Genomic DNA, 26677 nt, shown 5'->3' with positions numbered 1-26677 from the left:
ATAAATCAAAATGTTTCTTCATAGCCCAATATTAATTTCGTGAACAACTTACAAAAGACGCTCACAGTAGCAGCTGGCATGAACATAAGCCGTTATCAACACATTTGGATGGAATTCACAGAAATGAAAAATATTGAAGGTCTACACGACTGACTCTGGAGTGACACATGGGGTCTCTCTAAAGTGTCTTTAAAAATATCCATCTCTCTACCAGTTTAAGGGACGCGAGGTCAAAAAAAACTAAGTAAGTATAAACACTTATTTAATAACAGAATTAAGCTTTTTAAAAGCTAGTACTATTTTAATTTATACTAATAATAATTAAATGAGTTATTCCTTTGCGTACTGAGTTTATTTGAATCTATATTAATGAGGTAGCAACGGTACTCCAGCCCACTTATTTCCACAGTCGTGTCTGCCGTTTTGGCAGAATAAAACAAGTGAAATTTTTATGAAATTTGAAACACCTGAGGAGAGATGTGTAATGTGTCTCTTCGTAAAGGAATTTATATTTAAGTAATATTAATTCAGGTGATGCGTTTACGCTACATTTTCATGCGTAAAACACGATCTTTTGTTATAAATATGCCTTATGTTTAAGAAGTAAAGTGGCATTCACCTGAAATAAATTTAGGTGGTGAAGTGTTTGTTATTAAGTGTCGCGATCGACTTCCGTAATTGATAACAAAATTATATCACAACGGAGATGAACGCAGACTTACCTTTCAACGTCAGCCCATTCAGGGCAGGATTAAGTCTCGTCAGCATTTTTCTGAGTGCGTTGCTGAGTGACAGCGTCCGAACTTCTACCTCACGACATTGATTTTGATCGTCTGTTGTTTCCCCACGCCACTGCTAGCTGATTGCTCTCTCCACTAATGACATCGACCTGGACGGGACACTGAATGGCAGCTTTCACCGTTGACGTCCTTCCGAGGACCTTGGTATCTACGGTAAACTACCAAACTCTCTTTCTTGCAGCTGGGTAACTGGCAGAATATAAGTTTGTATTCTTAATAAACAGACAAATTATAAGAAAGAGTCAAAACTTCTCTGTTCCCTCGTATTGTGCACCAGAAATCATGAAAACACTCTGCTTTCTAGTAAGTAGTGTCAAACCACTCTCGAATAATGCTCGTTGTAGGACTACCTAATGTTGAAAAAAATTTAGAACTTCGTCGGTTCACAGCGGGCGAATAGATATTGCCTGCTTAGACAAACAATACTCGGTCTCAGGTATCTCATTTACCTGAACAAAACTAGTTTTCTTCGATTTTTTAAGGTCCCACAGCTAGGCTGTCATTCATCTCCGAGTCTGTTTTACGCAAACTTTTACGTTCTTGATTGAAATCAAGAAAATTTCATTTCTTTTGGAATCAAATTTAAAATAGCGATCCATGATATAATAAACTTCGGCGTAAAGTTAGACCTGGCTCATTATCGTATTTAATGGGATGCCCATTGAGTCACACGTCTTGACTTTTCACGCAATTTTTTGGTATGTGTTGAATATCCGTGTTGAATATAAATTAATTTCCTTTCTTTAACTTTTTCCCCTAACTACGTACTGTTGGCTATATTTCAAAACACTTCCTTTACTAAATACAAATTAATACACCATAGGATTCACGTTTCTTTCTTTAAACAGTAATGCCACGGTAACACTCATGAAGAGTAACAAGTAACTTAAACCCTACGATAAAGCCTACTCTTTTAGTGGGTACGCTATTATTGCAGATTGTAAGCTATTGGTTTCTTTAGATCTGAGACCTGAGTTACGCAGACATTTATACGGCAATCCGTAGATATGAATGACGGGGCAGCTGTTTTTTCTACGTACACTCGAAGTATTGCAAGAAAAAAACTTGAGATACCGGGAAAAAAACACGGCCCTTCATATTTGGACGCTGAGACAATCCCTCTCTAACACAAAGCCAGCAATGTGGCGACTCTAATGGTGCCTGCAGCCGTTCTAAAGACGCAAAATGAAGCGAATAAAGAAGTAGAGCAGGTTTCGCCGCAACCGTCTGGTAAAAGCGATACAAAACATCTCGTGGAAAATAATGATTTCTTATTATCATTTTCGTTTTCCATGCGGGGTACATCAGTATTGCTGTATTTCTAATTTTCATTTAATGCGCTTCGTGTTTCGAAATTGGTTTCTCATCACTTAATGTTAAAAGAGGTACGTACATACACCTCTACATCTCAGAGATGGCACTTACAACCTACATGTTTACAACTAATAGCATTGTGAATTACAAAATATAATTGATGTGTATATGCGTTTCTACAAGCACCATTCCAAAAGACATAGCGTGTTAAATAAGAATTGAAATTATTCTGCGATGAATGTGATGATGCATATTTTTGCCATTACAGATAACCTATAATAATATGTATAGTAAAGTCACAGCCAAAGAAGCCAATATATCACCGAGGGAATTCCTGTATGGTACGAGATCACTAGCGTTTATGATACATTCTCAATCCCCGGGATCGTACTGCGTTCGGAAATCAATGGATAGATGCGCCTGGCGGTTTTCAAGACAGAACTCATTATTGCTGGGACGATTGCAGTGCCGAAAACGTATGGTAAAGAGAAGAAATGAGTAGCAGTTGGAAAGGTGTAGATAAGATATCGAAGACACATGAAGATGAGTGATCATATATAAAGTTGGGTCGGGCTACTAGCTGTCGGCTTGAAGCAGCTTTTCGACATGTTTCCCACCCGTTATCTTCAGGCAAAATGCCATTACCCAGTAGGTCGACAGACTTGTGTTAAAGTTCCTGCGGTGAGGAGTCGTGTTCATTGAATGAAACTGTTCACTTGTGTATCGTTCTAGTTTGCGGGGAACGCCTTCAGAGATGAAACTCCGGGAACAGTACAAAAATGGTTCATATGGCTCTGAGCACTATGGGACTTAACAGCTGGGGTCATCAGTCCCCTAGAACTTAGAACTACTTAAACCTAACTAACCTAAGGACATCACACACATCCATGCCCAAGGCAGGATTCGAACCTGCGACCGTAGCGGTCGCGCAGTTCCAGACTGAAGCGCCTAGAAACTCTCGGCTACACTGGCCGGCAGGGAACAGTACAGTTGACACTTTTTTGAAGATGTCCCCGTAGACGACGACGAAACGCTGGTGAACAGTTTGATGCCTCGACTACAAAGACTTGAAGTTTCAGCGAAAGTTAAATATTAAAATTTTGCTCAACCACATAAAATTCGTGATACGATGATATTTACACGGTAAGTTCCGAGAAAAGGGTCACAGCTTCAGGTCAATTTTACAGGAATACTTCCTATGGAAGTTAATACATTAAAAGGTTAATAGATTAGAATCTTGAAACAGAGGACTGAATGTTAAGTAAGAAGAGATTCCTTAGTGCTACTGTTTTACTGTTTTTTATGATGCTGAACATTAAATTTTTCAAGAATTCTTGTACTTTTACCTGAGTATGGAAATCTACTCTCGAAATTCGTCGCGTGACTTGTAATCTTATCACGAATTTTATGCGGTTGAGCCTAGTTTTAAAACCTTGCTGTTATTTCCACACCACGACCTCACCTGCAGCTTAAATGTAGAACTCTGAAAGTTTAAATACAATCAAACATTGGGCATTAAAGCCTTCACTGTTATCAGTAAGAATTAAGTAACCATCTTACACTGTTTCCGGCTGATGCTGTCGTTTACCATCTAGTAAAGTCATCATAAACTAAAACGAATTGCAAAATGATTTATACGAGATATCTGCATGGTTTCGAAAGTGGAACTGACTCTCTACAATAAAAAGTGTGAGATCATCAATATGAGTATTAAAAAATTTCCATTAAATTTCGGTTACATGATAAATCACACTCATTTAAAAGTTGTCAATTCAACTAAATACATAGGGGATTACAATTACGAGCAACGTACATTCGAACCATCAAGATATAAAAATTTCAGTAAAAGCAACTGACTTAATGACCTTGAAAGGGAAATTTCCTGTACGGCTCCAAAATACAAGTGGATGGACAATCAATAGAACAAGTGTCACATTTTCAACTATGAATATGGGAAAGACGTGATTAGCAAATTAAATAAGTTTTAAATTATTCGTGGCACAGCAGAAAGAACACTGGGCGACATGACGAAGAAGAAAACAAAGCAAAACTTTTACAAAGTAATGGCTACTCCTATTCTAAAATATGAAAGCAAATCTTTGGTGTCAACTAAAAAAGTCAAAGCAGAATACAGTGAGCTGAAATAAAATTTATAAGGAAGGCTGGGGGATATAACTTGAATGATCAAACACAAAACAATACTAAAATAGTGAAACTTCATATATATTGAATAAATGAGAAAATACAGTTACCGTTCCTAGTGAGTGAAAAGAAAGAACCACATGTAATTTCGTTTTCAAGAAGTGTCGCCGAAAAGATGTAAAAGACTGTAGGCCTATATCTCTGACATTGGTCTCTTGTAAAATTTCGGAATACATTCTTTGAGCGCCTATTTGACATACTTAGTGGCTGAAAATCTCGTCTGTGTGAATCAATATGGGTTCCGTAAGGAACGATCGTGTGAAACTCGGTTCGCTCCGTGTCCAAGAGACTCAGAAAGCCGGCGCCAGGATTCGCATAGTGTTTCTTGACTTCCGGTAGGCGTTCCATACAGATTCGCACTGCCGCCCAGTGAACAAAGTACGAGCGTACTGAACACAAGTCGAGTGTGTGATTATAGCGTGAAGTGTTTCTAGCAAACAGAACACGGCACGTCCTTCTCAATAGAGATAAATCTCCAGACGTAAAAGTAACTTGGGGAATATCCCAAGCGTCTGCTAGGCCATTGCTTTTCATAATATAAATAAATGACCTGGTGGATTTCGTCGCAACGAGGCTTTTTGCGTATAAAGCTCTTGTACACAGAGATGTTGCAACGCTGGAAAACTGTAGCGAAATGCTGGAAGACCAGCAGGTTATCGACTCTTCCTGCATGGACTAAAAGTCGATCCTTAACATAGACAAAAGATAAAAGTTAAATTACAAGAATTTTAAAAACTTTCTATAAGACTTTTCAAATTTTCAAAAAAAAGTTCTACCTATTTTCTCAATCGCATTTAATAAAAAAATCTTCCACAAGGTGATGACTAGTTTCGGCAGGTTAACTGCCATCTTCAGATCACGTGTAGTTGTGCACTGGCAGTGTACAACAGCGTTGCATCATCCATAACATTTTTATTTTAAATATTCAGGTAAAATCAGCTATATACCGCCACGCTATCTGTGATAACAATCGAAAGAAAAAGCCTGTACAGTGTCGGAAAAAACTTTATACATTAAAACGTCCATATAATTATTTTCGTTACAGCAGAGATTTGCCACATAAGCTCTATTTGAAGTCAAAAATAAAACATAAAATATAAAAGTAATGCCATGGAGGATGCAACGGTGTTGAACGCTGCTAGTGTATTTATAATAGTACATGTTATCTGAAAATAGTACTTAAGCTATCGAAACTGGTCATCAGATTGTAAAAAAAATAAAAAATTAAATGCGAATGAGACAATATTCAGAACATTTTGGTAAGTTTTAAAAAGTTTTATGGAAAGTTTTTTTAATTTTTTACAATTTAACATTTAATTATGTGCTTACGATCGCTTTCTCCCATTCTATCAGTGTCAAATAGTCCGCCCCCGGTAGCTGAATGGTCAGCGTGACGGATTGTCAATACTCTGGGCCCGGGTTCGATTCCCGGCTGGGTCGGGGAATTTTCTCCACCAAGGGACTGGGTGTTGTGCTGTCCTCATCATCATCCTATCATCCTCATAGACTGAAGGTCGGCGTGGTGGCGTCAAATTAAAAGACCGGCACCCGACGAACGCTCTGCCCAACGGGGGGGCCCTAGCCGTACTATTAAATAAAATGAAAGTGTCAAGTATATTCCATAAACAAATGCGCCGCAATGTGCGTAAATAGGCAGAGAAACACACTGTTGTATTATTACACCGTTGCAGAACAGCCACTGGAAGCAGTCACGTCTATGAAATATTTAGAAGTATGTGTATGGAGCGATTTACAGTGGAAGAGCACATAAAACGAACTGCAGGTAAGGTCAGTGCCACGTTGAGATCCACTGGATGAATCGCCAGGACATGTAGTTCCTTCCCCCCCCCCCCCCCCCCCCCCCCCCCCCCCCCCCCCCCCCCGCACTCGTCCGACCAGTGCATGAATATTGCTCATCTATGTGGCATCCGCACCAGATAGAAACTGAGAGGATAAAAAGAAGTGCACTGCGTTTCGTCACACCTGACCTACTGCCCAGGGGAAAGTAGCGTTAATTGCTTGCTCTTATCACACGAACGTACTACCCAACCTGAAAACATATGACTTGTAATAGCTGTAATTATTAGTCTGTAAATGGCGCAAATACTGATTTAATGTTATCCAGGCCAGCGTCCTCAGTCACCAGTCCTCATTTAGTAAGCGCGGGAGTGTCACATAGGTGGTCAGCCAACTTCAGTGACAGGCGCTGCAAGAGAGGCTCTGTGCTCACAGTCTGGCTTACTGTAAATTTCCGAGAGCCTACGTTCCTAGAAGAGTAAACGAATATATTGCTTCCGTCCACGTACACGCTGTAAAGAGTGTAACCCCAAATATTTTTATACGTGGGACCTTAATATGTACACACATCAGCGTTTTTCCCCTATTTCGAACATTCTTCCCACGAAGACGTCACTAACTTTACGACATGATGTTTTCTGCACGGTCGTAACTGCATCACAAAGGAGATTACGCCTGTCGTTACAGACTAGCCATTTTGCATCCAAATGTCCACACTTTAACACCTGACCTGCTGCCCAGGGGAAAATACCGTTAATGGCTTGCTCTTATCACATGAACGTACTACCCAACCTAAAAACATATGACTTGTAAGAGCTGTAATTATTAGTCTGTAAATGGCGCAAATACTGATTTAATGTTGTTCATGGCAGCGTCCTCAGTCACCAATAGAAATACCTACACTTATACCTGTTACACTCCAGGAACGACTGTGAACGTAAAGTAAGACTGAAGCTCATACAGAGGCTTACCAGCGATACTTCTTCCCTCAAACCATTTTCGACTGCAAAATGAAAATGGGGAATGATAGTGGAACACAAATTACAGACACTGTAAGGAGGCTTGCAGAATATAGACGTGGATGCAAATGTAGAACGGTGTATAATATCGTAACAGAAGGCGAAGGCAGACTAGTTAAACAAATACTCTGTTATACAACAACAGGAAACAATTTTTTGGAACACTGTTGTAGGAAAATAAGCGATCTTTATAGTATTATAGATTATTCCAATACACACAGTGGTGACACCATTTGTTTATTTTTTATTTTCAGATGACCGGTTTCCATCTTCTAAGAGATCATCTTGAGTTCTTACATTCCTTGATGACTGTAGGAACCGTTGGGGCGGAACAGTGTTCTCCACGCTGTGTTCTCCATGCCTGCACACATGGGCCGGCTCCACACCAACTGTTCCTATGGCCATGAAATAATGTAAGATCTGAAGATGATCTCTTAGAAGATCGAAACCTGCCATCTGAAGAATAAAAATAAGGAATTTAAATCCGGTCACTACTGTCTGTATTGAAATAAGTTACAGTATGAAAGATATATGCAGGACAGATGGCTTCAGTGAAGACGGAACGGGACAGGCTGTGAACCTACTCCACGTATGCAGATAAGCTGTGGAAGGCTCCTTTCTCTTGGTCGGTGGCGGCCTACCTGTTGTGTCGGGCAGAGCGAGGCCGCCGCGGCCGCAGGCGCCGTCGCCAGCTCCTGGTCGCTGCTGGCTGCTCGCCCTCCTCCACGGCCACCGGCACTGTCCTCCAGAACTGGCCGCTCCAGGCAGCGGGCGCGCGCTCCCTCAGGAATCAATACGCGCCGCCCCGCACGCAGGCGCCGCCGAGCTTCCCGCGGGACGCGGCTGGGCGGCAGAGGGCGGCGTGGGCGGCGTGGGTGGCGGGCGGCCCACGCCAGACACGTGCGTGGGCGCGGGGGCTGGCTGGCCTTCCGGGTGGCGGTTCGCCGGCTGCGGACCTTCCCCGCTGCCGTTTCACGCTCTCTCGCCGCGTTTAATTCGTTTCCCTAACGCCCACGCGTTACAGTGAAACGTCTGCCGAGCCTCGGCGCTTTCGTGCGTGTACCTGCGAGAGAACAGCATCATCGACGATGCAAAGAAAGAGAAAAGACATTTGCTCGAAAAAATTCCTGGAACAGGAAACCCGTTACTGTACTTAAAGTTGTTGGAGTTCACAGGGTGCGGCGCTTAAATCCGGACAAATGAATTTTTTTAAAAGCGAATTTATTAAAACAAAATACAAATGAAAATGAAAATCCTTTTACATATAAGTGGTGGTATCTTTCAAGAGTAACATTGCCCGATGCAATCCCCTTCAGCTGCAGTGACCGCCTCCAGTCTTGTCCTGAAGCAATCGCGCGCACACTTTTAAACAGTGCTGTTCATGAAACATCCTGGCAGATTAAAACTGTGTGCCCGACCGAGACTCGAACTCGGGACCTTTGCCTTTCGCGGGCAAGTGCTCTACCAAAGGCGAAAGGCAAAGGTCCCGATTACGAGTCTCGGTCGGGCACAGACTTTTAATCTGCCAGGAAGTTTCATATCAGCGCACACTCCGCTGCAGAGTGAAAATCTCATTCAGTGCTGTCCATATTCGCTAATGCTGCTTCGATAGCGGAGCGTAGACGCGATATTACGGTGCCTTGTCTTAGTGGTATCGCTTCCGACTCCGCTCCAAACATAATAGTCGAGGTGTTTCACATCCGAGCTATTCGGGGGCCAGAACTTCTTTGATCGGAACATGTCAACGTTATCCTACAGCCCGTTTTGGACTAAATGGTCCGTATGAGCGGGTTCACCGTCCTGTTGAAAGACATATTGTCTCCCCGGGACCACAATTACCATCCACGGTTTCATGACATTCGTCAAAACTGAAACTTCTTAATAAAATATTTGCCTAAGCTGGTGAGTGAAATTGAATCCAAGTGTCACTTTTCTCCTCTTTATCCTTACAACACTGACCTACTGAATTTGCCCTGGTATACAGAACTCAAACTTTTCGTATTCAGTAATTACTCTCAATATACAACGGTAACGCGATCCGACTGCTACCAAATTAAGTTAAAAGAATGTCCCTGACTAAAAAGGAGTCCTAACAATAACCTATACATTTCATTAAGCACTTACCTCACAAAAATCTTCAAATGGTTCAAATGGCTCTAAGCATTATGGGACTTAACATCTGAGGTCATCACTCCCCTAGACTTAGAACTACTTAAACCTAACTAACTTAAGGACATCACACACATCCATGCCCGAGGCAGGATTCGAACCTGCGACCGTAGCAGCAGCGCGGTTCCGGACTGAAGCGCCTAGAACCGTTCGGCCACAGCGGCCGGCTCAAAAATCTTCATTATGCGAACTATTGCAATACAGAAAGAGTCAGTACTGCCAGCTAAATAAAAGATTCTAACTACTAAAGCCACTAACTGCTAGGCATGTGGTTAGCAAAGGAAAGATTTTGTTGCAAACCAAATAATGTATTTTTTTTACCTTACTAATGTGACATCCAGTTCAGACACGAATATGAATCATCATTGACATCTAGTACAGAGGTATATAATCATGAATAGTATTCAAGTCGAACATGTACAGATCGTTAGCCTACGCTAACGCTTCAGACCTATACACTCCATCAATGCTAAATTCTCACACCTAACATCCAACACTGCTGGCTGTTCACCTCCAACTGCCCAACAGTGCTATCACTGCTGGCGACTAACTTCCAACTGCCCAACAATACTGGCGATTAGCTTCCAACTGTTTGCTGATGGTAGCTTTATATTTAGTTAATTGAGACTATATTAGTATCAAATATCTGTGATCTATATATGCAGAATGAAGAGACGAATGACAATTTGTATGAAGGCCAGGACTCGAAGCGGGGTCTCCAGTTTACTAGGCAGCTGCGCTAACAACTACACCACCCTGGCTCAGTGCTATCGACAAGGGATCTCTGATCGATTCCAAATTCCTAGATTTCGAGAAGGCTTTTGATACCGTTCCTCACAAGCGGCTATTAATCAAATTTCGTGCATATGGAGTATCGTCTCAGTTGTGTGACTGGATTCGTGATTTCCTCTCAAAGAGGTCACAGTTCTTAGTGATAGACGGTAAATTATCGAGCAGAACAGAAGTAATATCTGGCGTTCCACAAGGTAGTGTCATAGGCCCTCTGCTGTTCCTGATTTATGTTAATGATGTAGGCGATAATCTGAGCAGCTCCCTTAGATAGTTTGCAGATGGCGCTTTAATTTACCGTCTATTAAAATCATCAGACGATCAATTCCAGTTACAAAATTATCTAGCGAGAATTTCTGTATGGTGCTAAAAGTGGCAATTGGCATTAAACAAAGAAAAGTGCGAGGTAATCCACATGGGTACTAAAAGAAATCCGATAAATTTTGGGTATACGATAAATCGCAGAAATGTAAGGGCTGTCAATTCGACTAAATCCTAGGAATTACAATTACGAGCAACTTACATTGGAAAGACCACATAGATAATATTGCGGGGAAGGCGAAACAAAGACTGCGCCTTGCTGGCAGAACACTTAGAAGATGCGACAAACCCACTAAAGAGACAGCCTACATTACACTTGTCCGTCCTCTGCTGGAATATTGCTGGGCGGTGTGGAATCCTTACCAGGCAGGATTGACGGAGGATATCGAAAAAGTGCAAACAAGGGCAGCTCGTTTCGTGTTATCGAGTAATAGGGGTGAGAGTGTCACTGATATGATACGCGAGTTGGGGTGGCAGTCACTGAAACTAAGGCGGTTTTCTTTGCGGCGAGATCTATTTACAAAATTTCAATCACCAGCTTTCTTTTCCGAATGTGAAAATAGTTTGTTGACACCCACCTACGTAGGGAGAAATCATCATCATAATAAAATAAGAGAAATCAGATCTCGAACGGAAAGATTTTGGTGTTCCTTTTTCCCACGCGCCGTTCGAGAGTGGAACGGTAGAGAAGTAGTATGAAAATGTTTCGATGAACCCTCTGCCAGGCACTTAAGTGTGAATTGCAGAGTAACCATGTAGATGCAGATGTAGATGCACAACTGCACGCACTAACGCTCCAGGGTGGATAATACGAGGGTTGGAACTTAAATAGTGGCAACTGTTTATTCACAAACGATACAACGGAGTTACATATTTGCAGCTGTTACTGTCCTTCAAAGTAGTTAGCAGCGATGTGTAGAACCCGTTGCCAGCCACGTGGAAGGCGTAGTATCCCGTTAGCAGAGCCTGTTCTGTTGATGTTAGGAATGGAGCGGTCTACAGTTATGGTGATTCTCGTGTACGACTGTGATGGTGTTACGTTCCTCCACGCAGACCGTCAGTGCACAGTATTACTGTTCGTTTTTGGACCATCATCTGCGACCAGCTTTGCGAAAGAAGCGGCGACACTTTCTGTGCAACCCAACCATCATTTTGCATGACAATGCGCGGGCGCATACAGCGCAAGCTGTGGCTGCTCTGTTCAGTCAGTGGGATTGGGAAGTACTGTACCATCCACCATACTCGCCGTACTTAAGTCTTTGTGACTTTGATTTGATTCCAAAGATGAAGGAATCACTTCATGGCATTCGCTTCAGAACTGTTCCAGAGATTCGACAGGTACAGCTCCATTCGCTCCATCAACAGAACAGGCTCTGCTAACGGTGTACTACGCCTTCCACATCGCTGGCCACGGGTTCTACACATCATTGGTGACTACTCTGAAGGACAGTAAGAGGTGCAAACATGTAACTCTCTTGTATCGGTTGAGAATACATAATTGCCACTATTTAAGTTCCAACCCTCGTAGTTGTTAGTGCATCTGCCTGGTGAACACGAAACCCAGGTTCGAATCCTGAGCTTGGCACAAATTTTCATTCATCGCTTCAGTCTGCATATATCTATTGTAAATTCAGTTCTTATGGAAATATTTTACTTAAACATATATTCATGATTTACTATGCAGGCAATCCACGGGAACGTCAGAATTCAATTATGCTGAAAATTACTTGTTTCTGGATTGAAATACACATCATTTGAATGCCTTTGTTTTCCTTCTACAATAAAAATTTTTCCTGAAAACATGATATTTCAAAAGTGGTCCAGAACATATTAATATCAAAATAAAATTGTTTTTTTTAATTCAGTGCCATTCTGCAGTACCCCCAATTCTTCTGTTTCCAAAAAGTATACCTTTACTTAAATAATGTGGCTAACGTGTTAATTATTCGAATCAGAAAATTATATCTTTCGAAAATTCCTAGCTAACTTTGGGGATTACCGTGCACTGTCATAAAGCAGTAATTTATCTTGTCATTTGCTAATTAGTCAGCAATACTTAAACAAACTTACTACACTGCCTACTTCGGCCATTTTAATTTTGTTTTCTTTTGTGTTAATATCCAAGATTGAATACCTGAGTGTTTAATCATTGAGACACTGTGTTATTCGTTTTATTCAGTTAATCAATGTTCGGTATCCAAAATGTAAAATTACTAAGTCAGTCGTGATCTACCAGTCAAGATATGTAATTATTACCTAACAATCTGGTAGTGAGCCTCCAACGTGTAAAACTATTTTGTTGACTAATGCCAATTGTGAAATTTTGGAAACTTCTTCGAATAGATGCAGCTTACTGACCTGTGTTAACATACTGATGCATCTATATTTTACAAAGCTGATCACAGTACAAAACTGTCTCATAATAAACGCGAAGAGAAATAAAGACAAATTCTGCAGTGATCTGCACATTTTAATAACAGTTCAGCATAGTAACCACAGGAAGAAGATAAAAACCGAAAATTTATGAGAACCTTTAGGAAAAGGCACACGTAGCACATTCGTACCATGTCTCTCAATAAATAATGCTCTACAATTTTTTGTCAGAACACATAGTCTCGATCACTTTCTGTGGTCTTACGCCAGATTTGTGTAAGAGCATGTTTTCACAGTTGGTGAAAACTCTTGTCCTGTTCTCGTACGCGTATTTCCACTTCGTGAATTATGATTTCATCGTTTTCAAAGCATGTCCCACGTAGAGAATCCATAAGTGGTCCAAAGAGATGGAAGACCTCGGAAGCCAGATGTGGACCATATCGCGGATGAGGTAATAGTGTCCGACCCAATTTGGCGCAGTGTTCCAGAGTTCTGAGACTGGTGTGTGGGCGTGATTTGTCGGGTTTGATCAAAATGTCTTCTGTATTTTTGTTTGACCCAACATGACGGACACTGTTTTCAGTTTGTCAAGTTTTCACATACGCCTGTGGCTTATTGGTTGATCTTTTTGGCAACACATCCACACGAATGACACCCTCACTATCACGAAGTAGTCATCATGAAGTCGGCCTCTGTGGGCGAGCGGTTCTAGGCGCTTCAGTCCTGAACCGCGCTGCTACTGCGGTTTCAGGTTCGAATCCTGCCTCGTGCCTGGATGTGTGTGATGTCCTTAGGTTAGTTAGGTTTATGTAGTTCTAAGCTAGGGGACTGATGATCTCAGATCCTAAGTCCCATAGTTCAAATGGCTCTGAGCACTATGGGACTTAACATCTATGGTCATCAGTCCCCTAGAACTTAGAACTACTTAAACCTAACTAACCTAAGGACAGCACACAACACCCAGCCATCACGAGGCAGAGAAAATCCCTGACCCCGCCGGGAATCGAACCCGGGAACCCGGGTAAGTCCCATAGTGCTGAGAGCCATTTGAATCATTTTGTCATCATGACTTTACCAGTGAGGTGGCTGCCTTGAATTTCTTTTCCGCGACGGCGGGTGGTGCCACTCCAATGACTGCCTTTTTGCTTCCGGCTCAAAGTGATTCACTCAGGTTATGCCACTTGTAACGATCCGTGACATGGCAGTCTCCTCGTAGGCTCCAACTGCACCAGCAGTTCACATGAAATGCCTTACCCTTGAATCTTGTGTTCTGTGGTCAGTACTCGTTGAACCCATCTTCAGCACACCTCTGAATAACCAAGAGTTTCAATCATTGCACACACATTTCCAGGGCTCACGGAAAACTGTAAGAGCCGATCCAGTTGTCAAGCTATCTGCCGGTCTATCCGAATAATTGCATCCGCGTGTTTCAGCAAGTCGGAAGCAGTGGCGGACACTGGACGTGACGAATGTGGTCCAACATGAAGCTCAGGTTCTGCGTTTCCTGGCGGTTTACCTCTCTTTACCTACCGCCGCCGGCCGGGGTGACCGAGCGGTTCTAGGCGCTACAGTCTGAAACCGCACGACCGCTACGGTCGCATGTTCGAATCTTGCCTCGGGCATGGATGTTTGTGATGTCCTTGGGTTGGTTAAGTTTAAGTAGTTCTAGAGGACTGATGACCTCAGAAGTTAAGTCCCATAGTGCTCAGAGCCATTTGAATCATTTGAAGTACGACGGGCTGGAGATCCCTCCTGAACAGCATTTTGCAAGGCATCCCAGATATTCTCAATAATGTTCATGTCTAGGGAACCAAACTTGGTGGTCAGTGGAAGTGTTTAAACTCAGAACAGTGTTCCGAGCCACTATATAGCAACTGTGGATATGTGGGTGTCGCATTGTCCTGCTGGAGTTGCGCAAGTTCGTCGGGATGCACAATGGACGTGAATTAACAGAGGTGATCAAACAGGATACGTGTTATCACCTGTCAGAGTCGTATCTATACATATCAGGCCAGTCGTTAAGCTTTGTGTCGTGCCTTCATAAAGGGTACACGAGTGGGCCTCCGGCTCCGAAAGCCAATATCGATTGTGTTTCGTTGAATGGTTCGCACACTGAGACTGAAATCTGCAGCAATTTGAGGAAGGGTTGCACTTTTCGCCAGTTGAACGATTCTTTTCAGTCGTCGTTGGTCCCTTTTTTGCAGAATCTTTTTCCGGCCGCAGCGATGTCGGAGATGTTTTACCGCATTCCTGATATTCACGGTACACTCGAGAAATGGTCGTATAGGAAAGTCCCTACTTCATCACTACCTCGGAGGTGCTGTGTCCCAGCGCTCGTGCGCCGTCTATAACACCACGTTAAAACTCACTTAAATCTTGATAACCTGCCAATGTAGCAACAGTAATCGATCTAACTACTGCGCCAGACGTCTTATATAGGCGTTGCCAACCTCCGCGCCGTATTCTGCCCGTTTATATACAGGTATCTCTGTATTTGAATACGCGTGCCTATACCAGTTTCTTTGGCGCTTCAGTGTACATTGGCGGCTGTAAAAAATATTGTGGCATTATTTATTGAACTTACTTCGAATATTTTGACTCTCATTCCCATATACGTCTACACCGGTACAGACATTTAACGCAATGTGCTATAGAATACTTCCCGTGCCACACTCACAAAACGCTTTCTTTTCCATCCCATTTGCAAATGGTGCACTGTAAGAATGAATCCAGATAAACTTCTGTACGTGCTATAATTTCTATTATTTCCCTATCTTTGATATCCCACAAAGTGTTTGTTGGAGGAAGTACGGAGCTGTTCATTAAAACTGCAACACCAAAAAGGACAGCAAATAACTAAATTTTACTTGTTGTGAATATGTAAAGCACAGTAACAAGAATACGTGATTAAATGAGTAGGTGAATTCTAGGTACGTAGGCTGCTAAATTTATTAGACAATAACGGCTCTAACTTGAGAGGTTATCAATTTGCGTTGTTCTTGGATTACAGATATGGGTACATCATCCTATGCTACTTCAATTCTGTCGCTGAACTCATCTGTTATAGTGGCTGGCAAGTGCTTGCATCCCAGTCTCGGCGAACAATAGTCAGTTGTTTTCAGTTGGTGACGGATCTGGAGAACATAGTAGCAAGATCGAAAATTGAACACCCTTTAAATTGAGGTAGGTCAGGATAGCGATGGCTACATGGAGTCTTGCTGAGCCGGGCGCTCACTCTATTGTGGAACGTCTTTGGGTTTCGTTACCTAGCTATGGTTTCACCAACTGGAGACTCACTGCTTCTCTCTGTCTGTGCGGCAGCAGGCATACTACGGAGTTCGACCAGTCCTATTTTCCGCCTCTTTGGTTGTTGAATATGGCCACATACACGGCCCTTCATTCTTCTAGGCCTGACGCAGGAATAACGGTGAGTACCATTTTTTGTGTGCAGTAGTTCGCTACTGTTCGTGAAAACCCCTGCGCCTTTGCATCTGAATTTTGCTTGATGTTCTTGGCGTAAGCTGATATGACTTATTCTGCCGGCCATTGTTTCGACAGAAGCCCTAACGTGGATCAACATCCCGGTTATAAGAACATGTCCGAGATAAACATTTATTTTACTGTAAGAAGGCTTCCATTTTATTTTGTTTTGTTTCTGAGTAACTGGTCTAGAATGATTTGCCTTCACTTGTACAACTGTTGCGTGTACTCTCTGGGTTTAGTTATCTTTAATATTTTAGTATCAATAACTAACGTGCATCATACAACTTAATGTAGTACGAAAAGGTAAGCTAACCAAGCTAACAGTTACGACCAAAACGCCCATGTGTGTGTTGTAATTTATTCAGTTATATAATTTCTATTCTATTAAACCTAAGTAATTGCGGGTCAAACGGACTCAATTGTTGTTCTCATTTTCTCTGTCATGTTCGGAGGCCGCTCTGCTATTTGCCATTTATGTGTTATGTAAATTTATTGTATTTTCTGGGTGTAGATTTTAGAATCTGTACTGAACCGAGTAACCTTATGGGGCGTGGGTGGAGCTAAGTCAGTTACCATGCGTTGGTTCAAAAATGGCTCTGAGCACTATGGGACTTAACATCTTAGGTCATCAGTCCCCTAGAACTTAGAACTACTTAAACCTAACTAACCTAAGGACATCACACACAACACCCAGCCATCACGAGGCAGAGAAAATCCCTGACCCCGCCGGGAATCGAACCCGGGAACCCGGGCGTGGGAAGCGAGAACGCTACCGCACGACCACGAGATGCGGGCATTGCGTTGGTTAATCTATGTGTTTCAGCCCCTTCATTTCCTTTCGATTTATCATTTCCTTACTCTTGCTATGCTTTTCCATTTGTCAATGCTCACTTTCTTATTTTAAAGTGTACACAGAAGTTGCACATTCTGCTATTTTGAAAGTTTTTTAATGCTTAAATTGTGTGCACGTTGTGGTGTTTGTAATATTGATTTCGAAGTAGCTAAACTATTGTTACATACAATAAGTGTGCCTCGGGTGATTTTCTAATGTTTATAGAGTTCAAGGAGTTTGTTTGGATGTGATTACAAAAATAGCAATTCTCTGTACTATGACAGAAATTTAAATTTTATATTTAAATTTGTTTATTTTTGGTGTCTCCTTGTGCTTAATGGTTTGTGCTTGTTTATCCGAAACTTGGTCTCTGTGGCGAATAAGTATTTTTCATCTTTGATGGTGTTAAATTTGGCTCAGCACCTTATCAGTCCCATGCCCTTGCTCTCAGCCATCTCACATCATCCTCCTGAAACGCAACCTCGCGGAAACACCAAAATCAGTTGACATCCAGCGGCATTAAGACGTCAGAAAGGAAATGTGCTGTCCAAATCATCAGATACAGGAACTGGGGTATTCGTATAGTACACGCAGTGCACCCCTACGATCATGCCAGGTGCTACATGACGAGGATTGACAACTTTAGGTCTCCTCAGAGCTTCCACATAGATAACTCTATCGTGATGTTGGAGGTAGTACCGCGTCTTATCCGAACAGTAGACGTGGCGCCACTGCAAAGCGTCTATCTCTGATTTCGTGTCAAAGGAAGCCTTAATGACAGCCTCCGTGATCGGAGTCCATGGCGTTCCAGGCAGTGTCCCACTGTTCATTCGGATGCTAGTCTTCTACATCTACATCTACATTGATACTCCGCAAGCCACCCAACGGTGTGTGGCGGAGGGCACTTTACGTGCCACTGTCATTACCTCCCTTTCCTGTTCCAGTCGCGTATGGTTCGCGGGAAGAACGACTGTCTGAAAGCCTCCGTGCGCGCTCTAATCTCTCGAATTTTACATTCGTGATCTCCTCGGGAGGTATAAGTAGGGGGAAGCAATATATTCGATACCTCATCCAGAAACGCACCCTCTCGAAACCTGGCGAGCAAACTACACCGCGATGCAGAGCGCCTCTCTTGCAGAGTCTGCCACTTGAGTTTATTAAACATCTCCGTAACGCTATCACGGTTACCAAATAACCCGGTGACGAAACGCGCCGCTCTTCTTTGGATCTTCTCTATCTCCTCCGTCAACCCGACCTGGTACGGATCCCACACTGATGAGCAATACTCAAGTATAGGTCGAACGAGTGTTTTGTAAGCCACCTCCTTTGTTGATGGACTACATTTTCTAAGCACTCTCCCAATGAATCTCAACCTGGTACCCGCCTTACCAACAATTAATTTTATATGATCATTCCACTTCAAATCGTTCCGTATGCATACTCCCAGATATTTTACAGAAGTAACTGCTACCAGTGTTTGTTCCGCTACCATATAATCATACAATAAAGGATCCTTCTTTCTATGTATTCGCAATACATTACATTTGTCTATGTTAAGGGTCAGTTGCCACTCCCTGCACCAAGTGCCTATCCGCTGCAGATCTTCCTGTATTTCGCTACAATTTTCTAATGCTGCAACTTCTCTGTATACTACAGCATCATCCGCGAAAAGCCGCATGGAACTTCCGACACTATCTACTAAGTCATTTATATATATTGTGAAAAGCAATGGTCCCATAACACTCCCCTGTGGCACGCCAGAGGTCACCCCAACGTCTGTAGACGTCTCTCCATTGACAACAACATGCTGTGTTCTGTTTGCTAAAAACTCTTCAATCCAGCCACACAGCTGGTCTGATATTCCGTAGGCTCTTACTTTGTTTATCAGGCGACAGTGCGGAACTGTATCGAACGCCTTCCGGAAGTCAAGAAAAATAGCATCTACCTGGGAGCCTGTATCTAATATTTTCTGGGTCTCATGAACAAATAAGGCGAGTTGGGTCTCACACGATCGCTGTTTCCGGAATCCATGTTGATTCCTACATAGTAGATTCTGGGTTTCCAGAAATGACATGATACGCTAGCAAAAAACATGTTCTAAAATTCTACAAGAGATCGACGTAAGAGATATAGGTCTATAGTTTTGCGCATCTGCTCGACGACCCTTCTTGAAGACTGGGACTATCTGTGCTCTTTTCCAATCATTTGGAACCCTCCGTTCCTCTAGAGACTTGCGGTACACGGCTGTTAGAAGGGGGGCAAGTTCTTTCGCGTACTCTGTGTAGAATCGAATTGGTATCCCGTCTTGCTCTGCTTTTATAAGCCGTGACGTTTCTGTACGGTCCTGCTTGAACTAGCGAACGCTGTATCTTCCTCCCGGAAAGTTGTCCTATAGGGTCATTGAGATCTTCAATGAGATTGAGTATGGCCTCTCAGAACCCATAGATTTCACATTCGCGGGACAGTCATAACAGTCGCGTGTTCCCGACCGCTGCAAGCAGCAGTATCGACAGAATGATAGCAAATATTTGAAATTTGTTAAATGTTGCCTTAGTGTGTTGTGATGTTAATCGAAAGCAGCGTAATAATTCACTAGACTCTTCGTCACCTATACGCTCCTGAAATTTTAACAATAAACTCCTGTATGTCGCACACAGCCCCTCTTTCAGCGTCTGCCACTGCTGTTTACTGAGCACTTTATCACTGGACAAAGCAGTCTTTCTTCCACAATTACGTCATTGCTGTGGGATACAAGTCACTGCACCGCAAGTCACAAGGCTCAGAGATGAGCATCAGCAACACCAGACTTTGGCTCTAGAAGAACGGAAAGATGTCGTCTGATATATATAGTATACCGATAGCAGAGGGTGATGTTGCGATTGGAGCGGTCTACTGCCTGTCGAATCACTGGAACGGTTCTGAAGCGAATGCCACGAAGTGGTTCCTTCCGCTTCGGAATCAAATCAAAGTCACAAAGACTTAAATCCGGGGAGTATGGTGGATGGTACAGCACTTCACAGTCCCATCGACCGAACAGAGCAGCCACAGCTTGCGCTGTATGCGCCCGCGCATTGTCGTGCAAAATGATGGGTGGGTTGCGTAGAAAGTGTCGCCGCTTCTTTCGCAAAGCTTGTCGCAGGTGACTTAAGTCCTTGTGACTTTGATTTGATTCCGAAGATGAAGGAACCACTTTGTCGTATTCGCTTCGGAACTGTTCCAGAGATTCGACAGGCTGTAGACCGCTCCATTCACACCAGCAACAGAACAGGCTCTGCTAACGGTATACTACGCCTTCCACATAGCTGGCAGCGGGTTGTACAAAAAAATGCTAGTGCCTAATTTGAAGGACAGTAACAGGTGAAAACATGTAACTCTTTTGCATCGGTTGTGAAAAAATATTTGCCAGTATTTAACTTCCAACCCTCGTATATTACTTATCAATGACACACACACACACACATACAGATATATATATATATATATATATATATATATATATATATATATATATATATATATGTGTGTGTGTGTGAGTGTGTGTGTGTGTGTGTGTGTGTGTGTGTGTGTGTGTGTGTGTGTGCGCATCGGTTTGCAAAAGTTAAGCGCAGAAGTATCTTTTGCATGATGTCTCACCGCCAAGTAACATTGTTCGATGGTCCATACTTAGAAAGAACTGCTAGAGTATAGTATAAAAAAATACACAATGAAACATGACATTTTCATACAAAAACAATAATTACATTGAACCTACCGCGATTATGATGGTCCCTTGGGCGTCCATCTAAAAGGGGGCAGGTAAAACACAGAAAGGTAGTTGTAGAAACGATCGGTGTTGTAGTTGTTAATTGTCGTAGCTGTGTTGGGAAAGAACCAGAGCTTCAAGCCCTAATAGAAAGCACTGAAGCTCAAATAGTTATAGGTACAGAAAGCTGGCTAAAGCCGGAAATAAGTTCAACCGAAATTTTTGCAAACGATCCAACAGTGTTCAGAAAGGCTAGATTAAATACAGTTGGTGATGGAGTATTTATTGATGTCAGAAGTAGTTTGCCTTGTAGTGAAATTGAAATACTTCCTGCGAAGTAATATGGGTTGAGGTTATACTTGACAATCGGACTAAACTATTAACTGGATCATTTTACCGACTCCACAACTCAGAAGATATAGTTGCTGAACAGTTCAAAAAGAACTTGAATCTCATTTCAAATAGGTACCCCATTCACGCCATTATAGTCGGTGGTGACTTCAATCTACCCTCGATATGTTGGAAAAATTATACCTTTAAAGCCCGAGGCAGGCATAAAACGTCATCCGAAATTGAACTGAATGCTTCCTCAGAAAATTATTTTGAACCATTAGTTAATGAGCCCACTCGAAGCGTAAATGGTTGCGAAAGCATACTTGACCTTTTAGCAACAAATAATCCTGGACAAATGGCGAGTATCGTGGTGAATACAGTGATTAGCGACCACAAGGCAGTTGCTGCTAGGCTGAATACCGTAACACCCACAACCATCAAGAAGAAACGCAAAGTATATCTATTTAAAAAAGCTGATAAAAATGCTCTTAACGCCTTTTTAAGAGACAGTCTTCACTCCTTCCAATCTGATCATGTAAGCGTCGAAAACTTGTGGAATGATTTCAAAGAAATAGTATCGACAGCATTTGAGAGATATATATCACATAATTTAATAAGTGATGGTACTGATCCCCCATGGTATACAAAACGGGTCAGATCGCTGTTGCAGAAGCAGAGAAAAAAACATGCCAAATTTAAAAGAACGCAAAATCCCCAAGAATGGCAAAGTTTTGCAGAAGTTTGAAATATAGCTTTTAATAATTTCCACATCGAAGTTCTGTCTCGAAATCTGGCAGAAAACCCAAAGAGATTCTGGTCATACATAAAGCACCCCAGTGACCAGACGCAGTCAATTCCTTCACTGCGCGATAACAACGGTAAAGTCACTGATGACAGTGCCACTAAAGCAGAGTTATTAAACACGATTTTCCGAAAATCCTTCACCAGAGAAGACGAAGTAAATATTCCGGAATTCCAATCAAGAACAACTGCCAAGATGAAAAATGTAGAAGTAAATATCCTCAGTGTAATAAAGCGGCTTAAATCGCTTAATAACGCTAAGGCCTTTGGTCCAGATTGTAAACCAGGCAGGTTCCTCTCAGAGTATGCTGATACAAGAGCTCCATATATTTAGCAATTATATACAACCGCTCGCTCACAGAAACATCCGTACCTAAAGACTGGAAAATTGCTCCAGCTACACCAATACCCAAAAAGGGAAGTAGGAGTAATCCGCTGAATTACACGCCCATATCACTAATGTCGATTTGCAGTAGGGTTTTGGAATATATACTGTATTCGAACATTATAAAGTACTTCGAAGAAAACTATTTATTGACAGATAGTCAGCACGGATTCAGAAAATATCGTTCTTGCTAAAAACAACTATCTCTCTCTACCCATGAAGTAATGAGGGCTATCGACAGGGGATGTCAAATTGATTCCGTATTTATAGACTTCCAGAAGGCGTGTGACATCCTTCCTCACAAGCGACTTCTAACCGAACGACGTGCCTTTGGAATATCGCCTCAGCTGTGCGACTGGATTCGGGATTTCCTGTCAGAAAGGCCACAGTTCGTAGTAATAGACGGAAAGTCATCGAGTAAAACAGAAGTAATATCGAGCATTCCCCAAGGAAGTGTTATAGGCCCTCTGTTGTACCTCATCTATATTAACGACATGTTGTGTTGTTGTGGTCTTCAGTCCTGAGACTGGTTTGATGCAGCTCTCCATGTTACTCTATCCTGTGCAAGCTTCTTCATCTCCCAGTACCTACGACAACCTACATCTTTATGAATCTGCTTAGTGTATTCATGTCTTGGTCTCCCTCTACGATTTTTACCCTCCACGCTGCCCTCCAGTACTAAATTGGTGATCCCTTGATGCCTCAGAACATGTCCTACCAACCGATCCCTTCTTCTGGTCGTACCAAAAACTCCTCTTTCTCCAGTTCTATTCAACACCTCCTCATTAGTTATGTGATCTACCCATCTAATTTTCAGCATTCTTCTGTAGCACCACATTTCGAAAGCTCCTATTCTCCTCTTGCCTAAACTATTTATCGTCCACGTTTCACTTCCATACATGGCTACACTTCATACAAATACTTTCAGAAACGACTTCCTGACGCTTAAATCTACACTCGATGTTAACAAATTTTTCTTCTTCAGAAACGCTTTCCTTGCCATTGCCAGTATACATTTTATATCCTCTCTACTTCGACCATCATCAGTTATTTTGCTCCCCAAATAGCAAAACTCCTTTACCACTTTAAGCGTCTCATTTCCTAAGCTAATTCCCTCAGCATCACCCGACTTAATTAGACCACATTCCATTATCCTAGTTTTGCTTTTGTTGATGTTCAGCTTATACCCTCCCTTAAAGACACTGTCCATTCCATTCAACCGCTCTTCCAAGTCCTTTGCTGTCTCTGACAGAATTACAATGTCATCGGCGAACCTCAAAGTTTTTATTTCTTCTCCATGCATTTTAATTCCTACTCCGAACTTTTCTTTTGTTTCCTTTATTGTTTGCTCAATATAGAGATTGAATATCATCGGGGATAGGATACAACCCCGTCTCACTCCCTTCCCAATCACTGCTTCCCTTTCATGCCCCTCGACTCTTATAACTGCCATCCGCTTTCTGTACAAATTGTAAATAGCCTTTCGCTCCCTGTATTTTACCCCTGCCACCTCAGAATTTGAAAGAGAGTATTCCAATCAACATTGTCAAAAGCTTTCTCTAAGTCTACAAATGCTAGAAACGTAGGTTTGCCTTTCCTTAATCTTTCTTCTAAGATAAGTCGTAGGGTCAGTATTGCCTCACGTGTTCCAACATTTCTACGGAATCCAAACTGATCTTCGCCGAGGTCGGCTTCCACCAGTTTTTCCATTCGTCTGTAAAGAATTCGCGTTAGTATTTTGCAGCTGTGACTTATTAAACTGATAGTTCGGTTATGTTCACATCTGTCAACACCTGCTTTCTTTGGGATTGGAATTATTATAATCTTCTTGAAGTCTGAGGGTATTTCGCTGTCTCATACATCTTGCTCACCAGATGGTAGAGTTTTGTCAGGACTGGCTCTTCCAGTGGTTCTAATGGAATGTTGTCTACTCCGGGGGCCTTGTTTCGACTCAGGTCTTTCAGTGCTCTGTCAAACTCTTCACGCGGTATCATATCTCCCATTTCATCTTCATCTACATCCTCTTCCATTTCCATAATATTGTCCACAAGTACATCGCCCTTGTATAGACCCTCTATATACTCCTTCCACCTTTCTGCTTTCCCTTCTTTGCTTAGAACTGGGTTGCCATCTGGTTCTCTTTTCTCCAAAGGTCTCTTTAATTTTCCTATACGCAACATCTATCTTACCCCTAGTGAGATAAGCCTGTACATCCTTACATTTGTCCTCTAGCCATCCCTGCTTAGCCATTTTGCACTTCCTGTCGATCTCATTTTTGAGACGTTTGTATTCCTTTTTGCCTGCTTCATTTACTGCATTTTTATATTTTCTCCTTTCATCAATTAAATTCAATATTTCTTCTGTTACCCAAGGGTTTCTACTAGCCCTCGTATTTTTACCTATTTGATCCTCTGCTGCCTTCACTATTTTATCCCTCAAAGTTACCCATTCTTCTTCTACAGTATTTCTTTCCCCCATTCCTGTCAGTTGTTCCCTTATGCTCTCCCTGAAACTCTGTAAAACCTCTGGTTCTTTCAGTTTATCCAGGTCCCATCTCCTTAATTTCCCACCTTTTTGCAGTTTCTTCAGTTTTAATCTACAGTTCATAACCAATAGATTGTCGTCAGAGTCCACTTCTGCCCCTGGAAATGTCTTACAATTTAAAACCTGGTTCCTAAATCTCTGTCTTACCATTATATAATCTATCTGATACCTCTTAGTATCTCCAGGGTTCTTCTATGTATACAAACTTCTTTCATGATTCTTAAACCAAGTGTTAGCTATGATTACGTTATGCTCTGCGCAAAATTCTACCAGGCGGCTTCCTCTTTCATTTCTTAACCCCAATCCATAATTACCTATTATGTTTCCTTCTCTCCCTTTTCCTACGCTTGAATTCCAGTCACCCATGACTATTAAATTTTCGTCTCCCTTCACTATTTGAATAATTTCTTTTATATTAACGACATAGGAGACAATTTGAGTAGCCGTCTTAGATTGTTTGCAGATGAAGCTGCCATTTACCGTCTTGTAAAGTCATAATATAACCTAAACGAATTGCAAAATGATTTATATATCTGTATGGTGCGAAAAGTGACAATTGACCCTGAATAAAGAAAAGTGTGAAATTATTCACATGAATACTAAAAGAAATCCGTTAAATTTCGATTACGCGATAAGTCACACAAATCTGAAGGCTGTAAATTCAACTAAATACTTAGAGATTACAATTAAAAATAACCTAAATTGGAACGATCACTTAGATAATGTTGTGGGTAGAGCAAACCAAAGACTGTGATTCATTGGCAGAACACTTAGAAAGTGCAACAGGTCTATTGAAGAGACTGCTTACACCACGCTTGTCCGCCCTATTCTGGAGTAAAGCTGTGCGGTGTGGGATCCGCATCAGGTGCGACTGACGGATGACATCAAAGAAGTACAAAGAAGGGCAGCTCGTTTTGTATTATCACGAAATAGGGTAGTTAGTGCGACAGACATGATACATGAATTGGAGTGGCAATCATTAAAACAAAGGATTTTTTCGTTGCGACGGGATCTTCTCATGAAATTTCAGTCACCATTTTTCTCCTCCGATTCCGAAAACTTTCTATTGGAACCTATCTACATAGGGAGAAATGATCATCACGATAAAACAAGAGAAATCAGGACTCACACAGAAAAATTTAGAGAGACAGCTTGAAGGTGGTTCATTGAACCGTTTGCCAGGAACTGTATTCTGAATAGCAGTGTAATCGCGTAGATGTAGATGTAGATAGATGTAGCATATTGAATCGTTATTTCAGTACGTAAAGGGAGATGAAAATCAAATGGTCAGGAGGCACTGGAATGCGACTGTAGGGGAAGGAGTAGAAGAAGGGGTTAGGGGGGAATATGGGCTCGGTAATAAAAATGAGTGATGAAAAAGACTGAGTCCAGTAACAAATTTCTGTTAGTAATAGCGAATACTCTGTTCAAGAATCACAATAGGAGAAGGTATGCTTGGAAAAGGTTGGTGGATACGGAAAGATCTCGGTTGGATTACAACATCATTAGACAGGATTACATTATGATCAGACAGAGATTCCATAGACAGTGGATTGTAAGGCGTAGCCGGAGGCAGATATAGACTCAGATCACAAGCTCACTGAAGCTATAGATACTGCTATAAGGAATAGCTCAGTAGGCAGTTCAGTTGAAGAGGAATGGACATCTCTAAAAAAAGCATTCACAGAAGTTGGGAAGGAAAACATAAATACAAAGAAGGTAACTGCGAAGAAACCATGGATAAGAGAAGAAATACTTATGTTTCTCGATGAA

The 26677-nt window shown here is 41.9% G+C and overlaps 1 protein-coding gene across 1 annotated transcript in view; it reads right to left on the bottom strand.

The window, feature by feature from the left end:
• LOC126474804 (sodium-dependent neutral amino acid transporter B(0)AT3) overlaps positions 1 to 7871 on the bottom strand; it is a 534088-nt gene extending 526217 nt beyond the window's left edge. The window contains exon 1 of the mRNA XM_050102276.1: positions 7774 to 7871. The gene's annotated coding sequence lies outside the window, so the exon portion shown is untranslated. The remainder of the gene's footprint in view (positions 1 to 7773) is intronic.
• Positions 7872 to 26677: the final 18806 nt, after the last annotated feature.

The sequence above is a fragment of the Schistocerca serialis genome, chromosome 4 (genome assembly GCF_023864345.2).
Source record: "Schistocerca serialis cubense isolate TAMUIC-IGC-003099 chromosome 4, iqSchSeri2.2, whole genome shotgun sequence".
Classification (NCBI taxonomy): domain Eukaryota; kingdom Metazoa; phylum Arthropoda; class Insecta; order Orthoptera; family Acrididae; genus Schistocerca; species Schistocerca serialis.
Note: the sequence above shows the minus strand (reverse complement) of the source record. Positions and strands in the feature narration are given on the sequence as shown.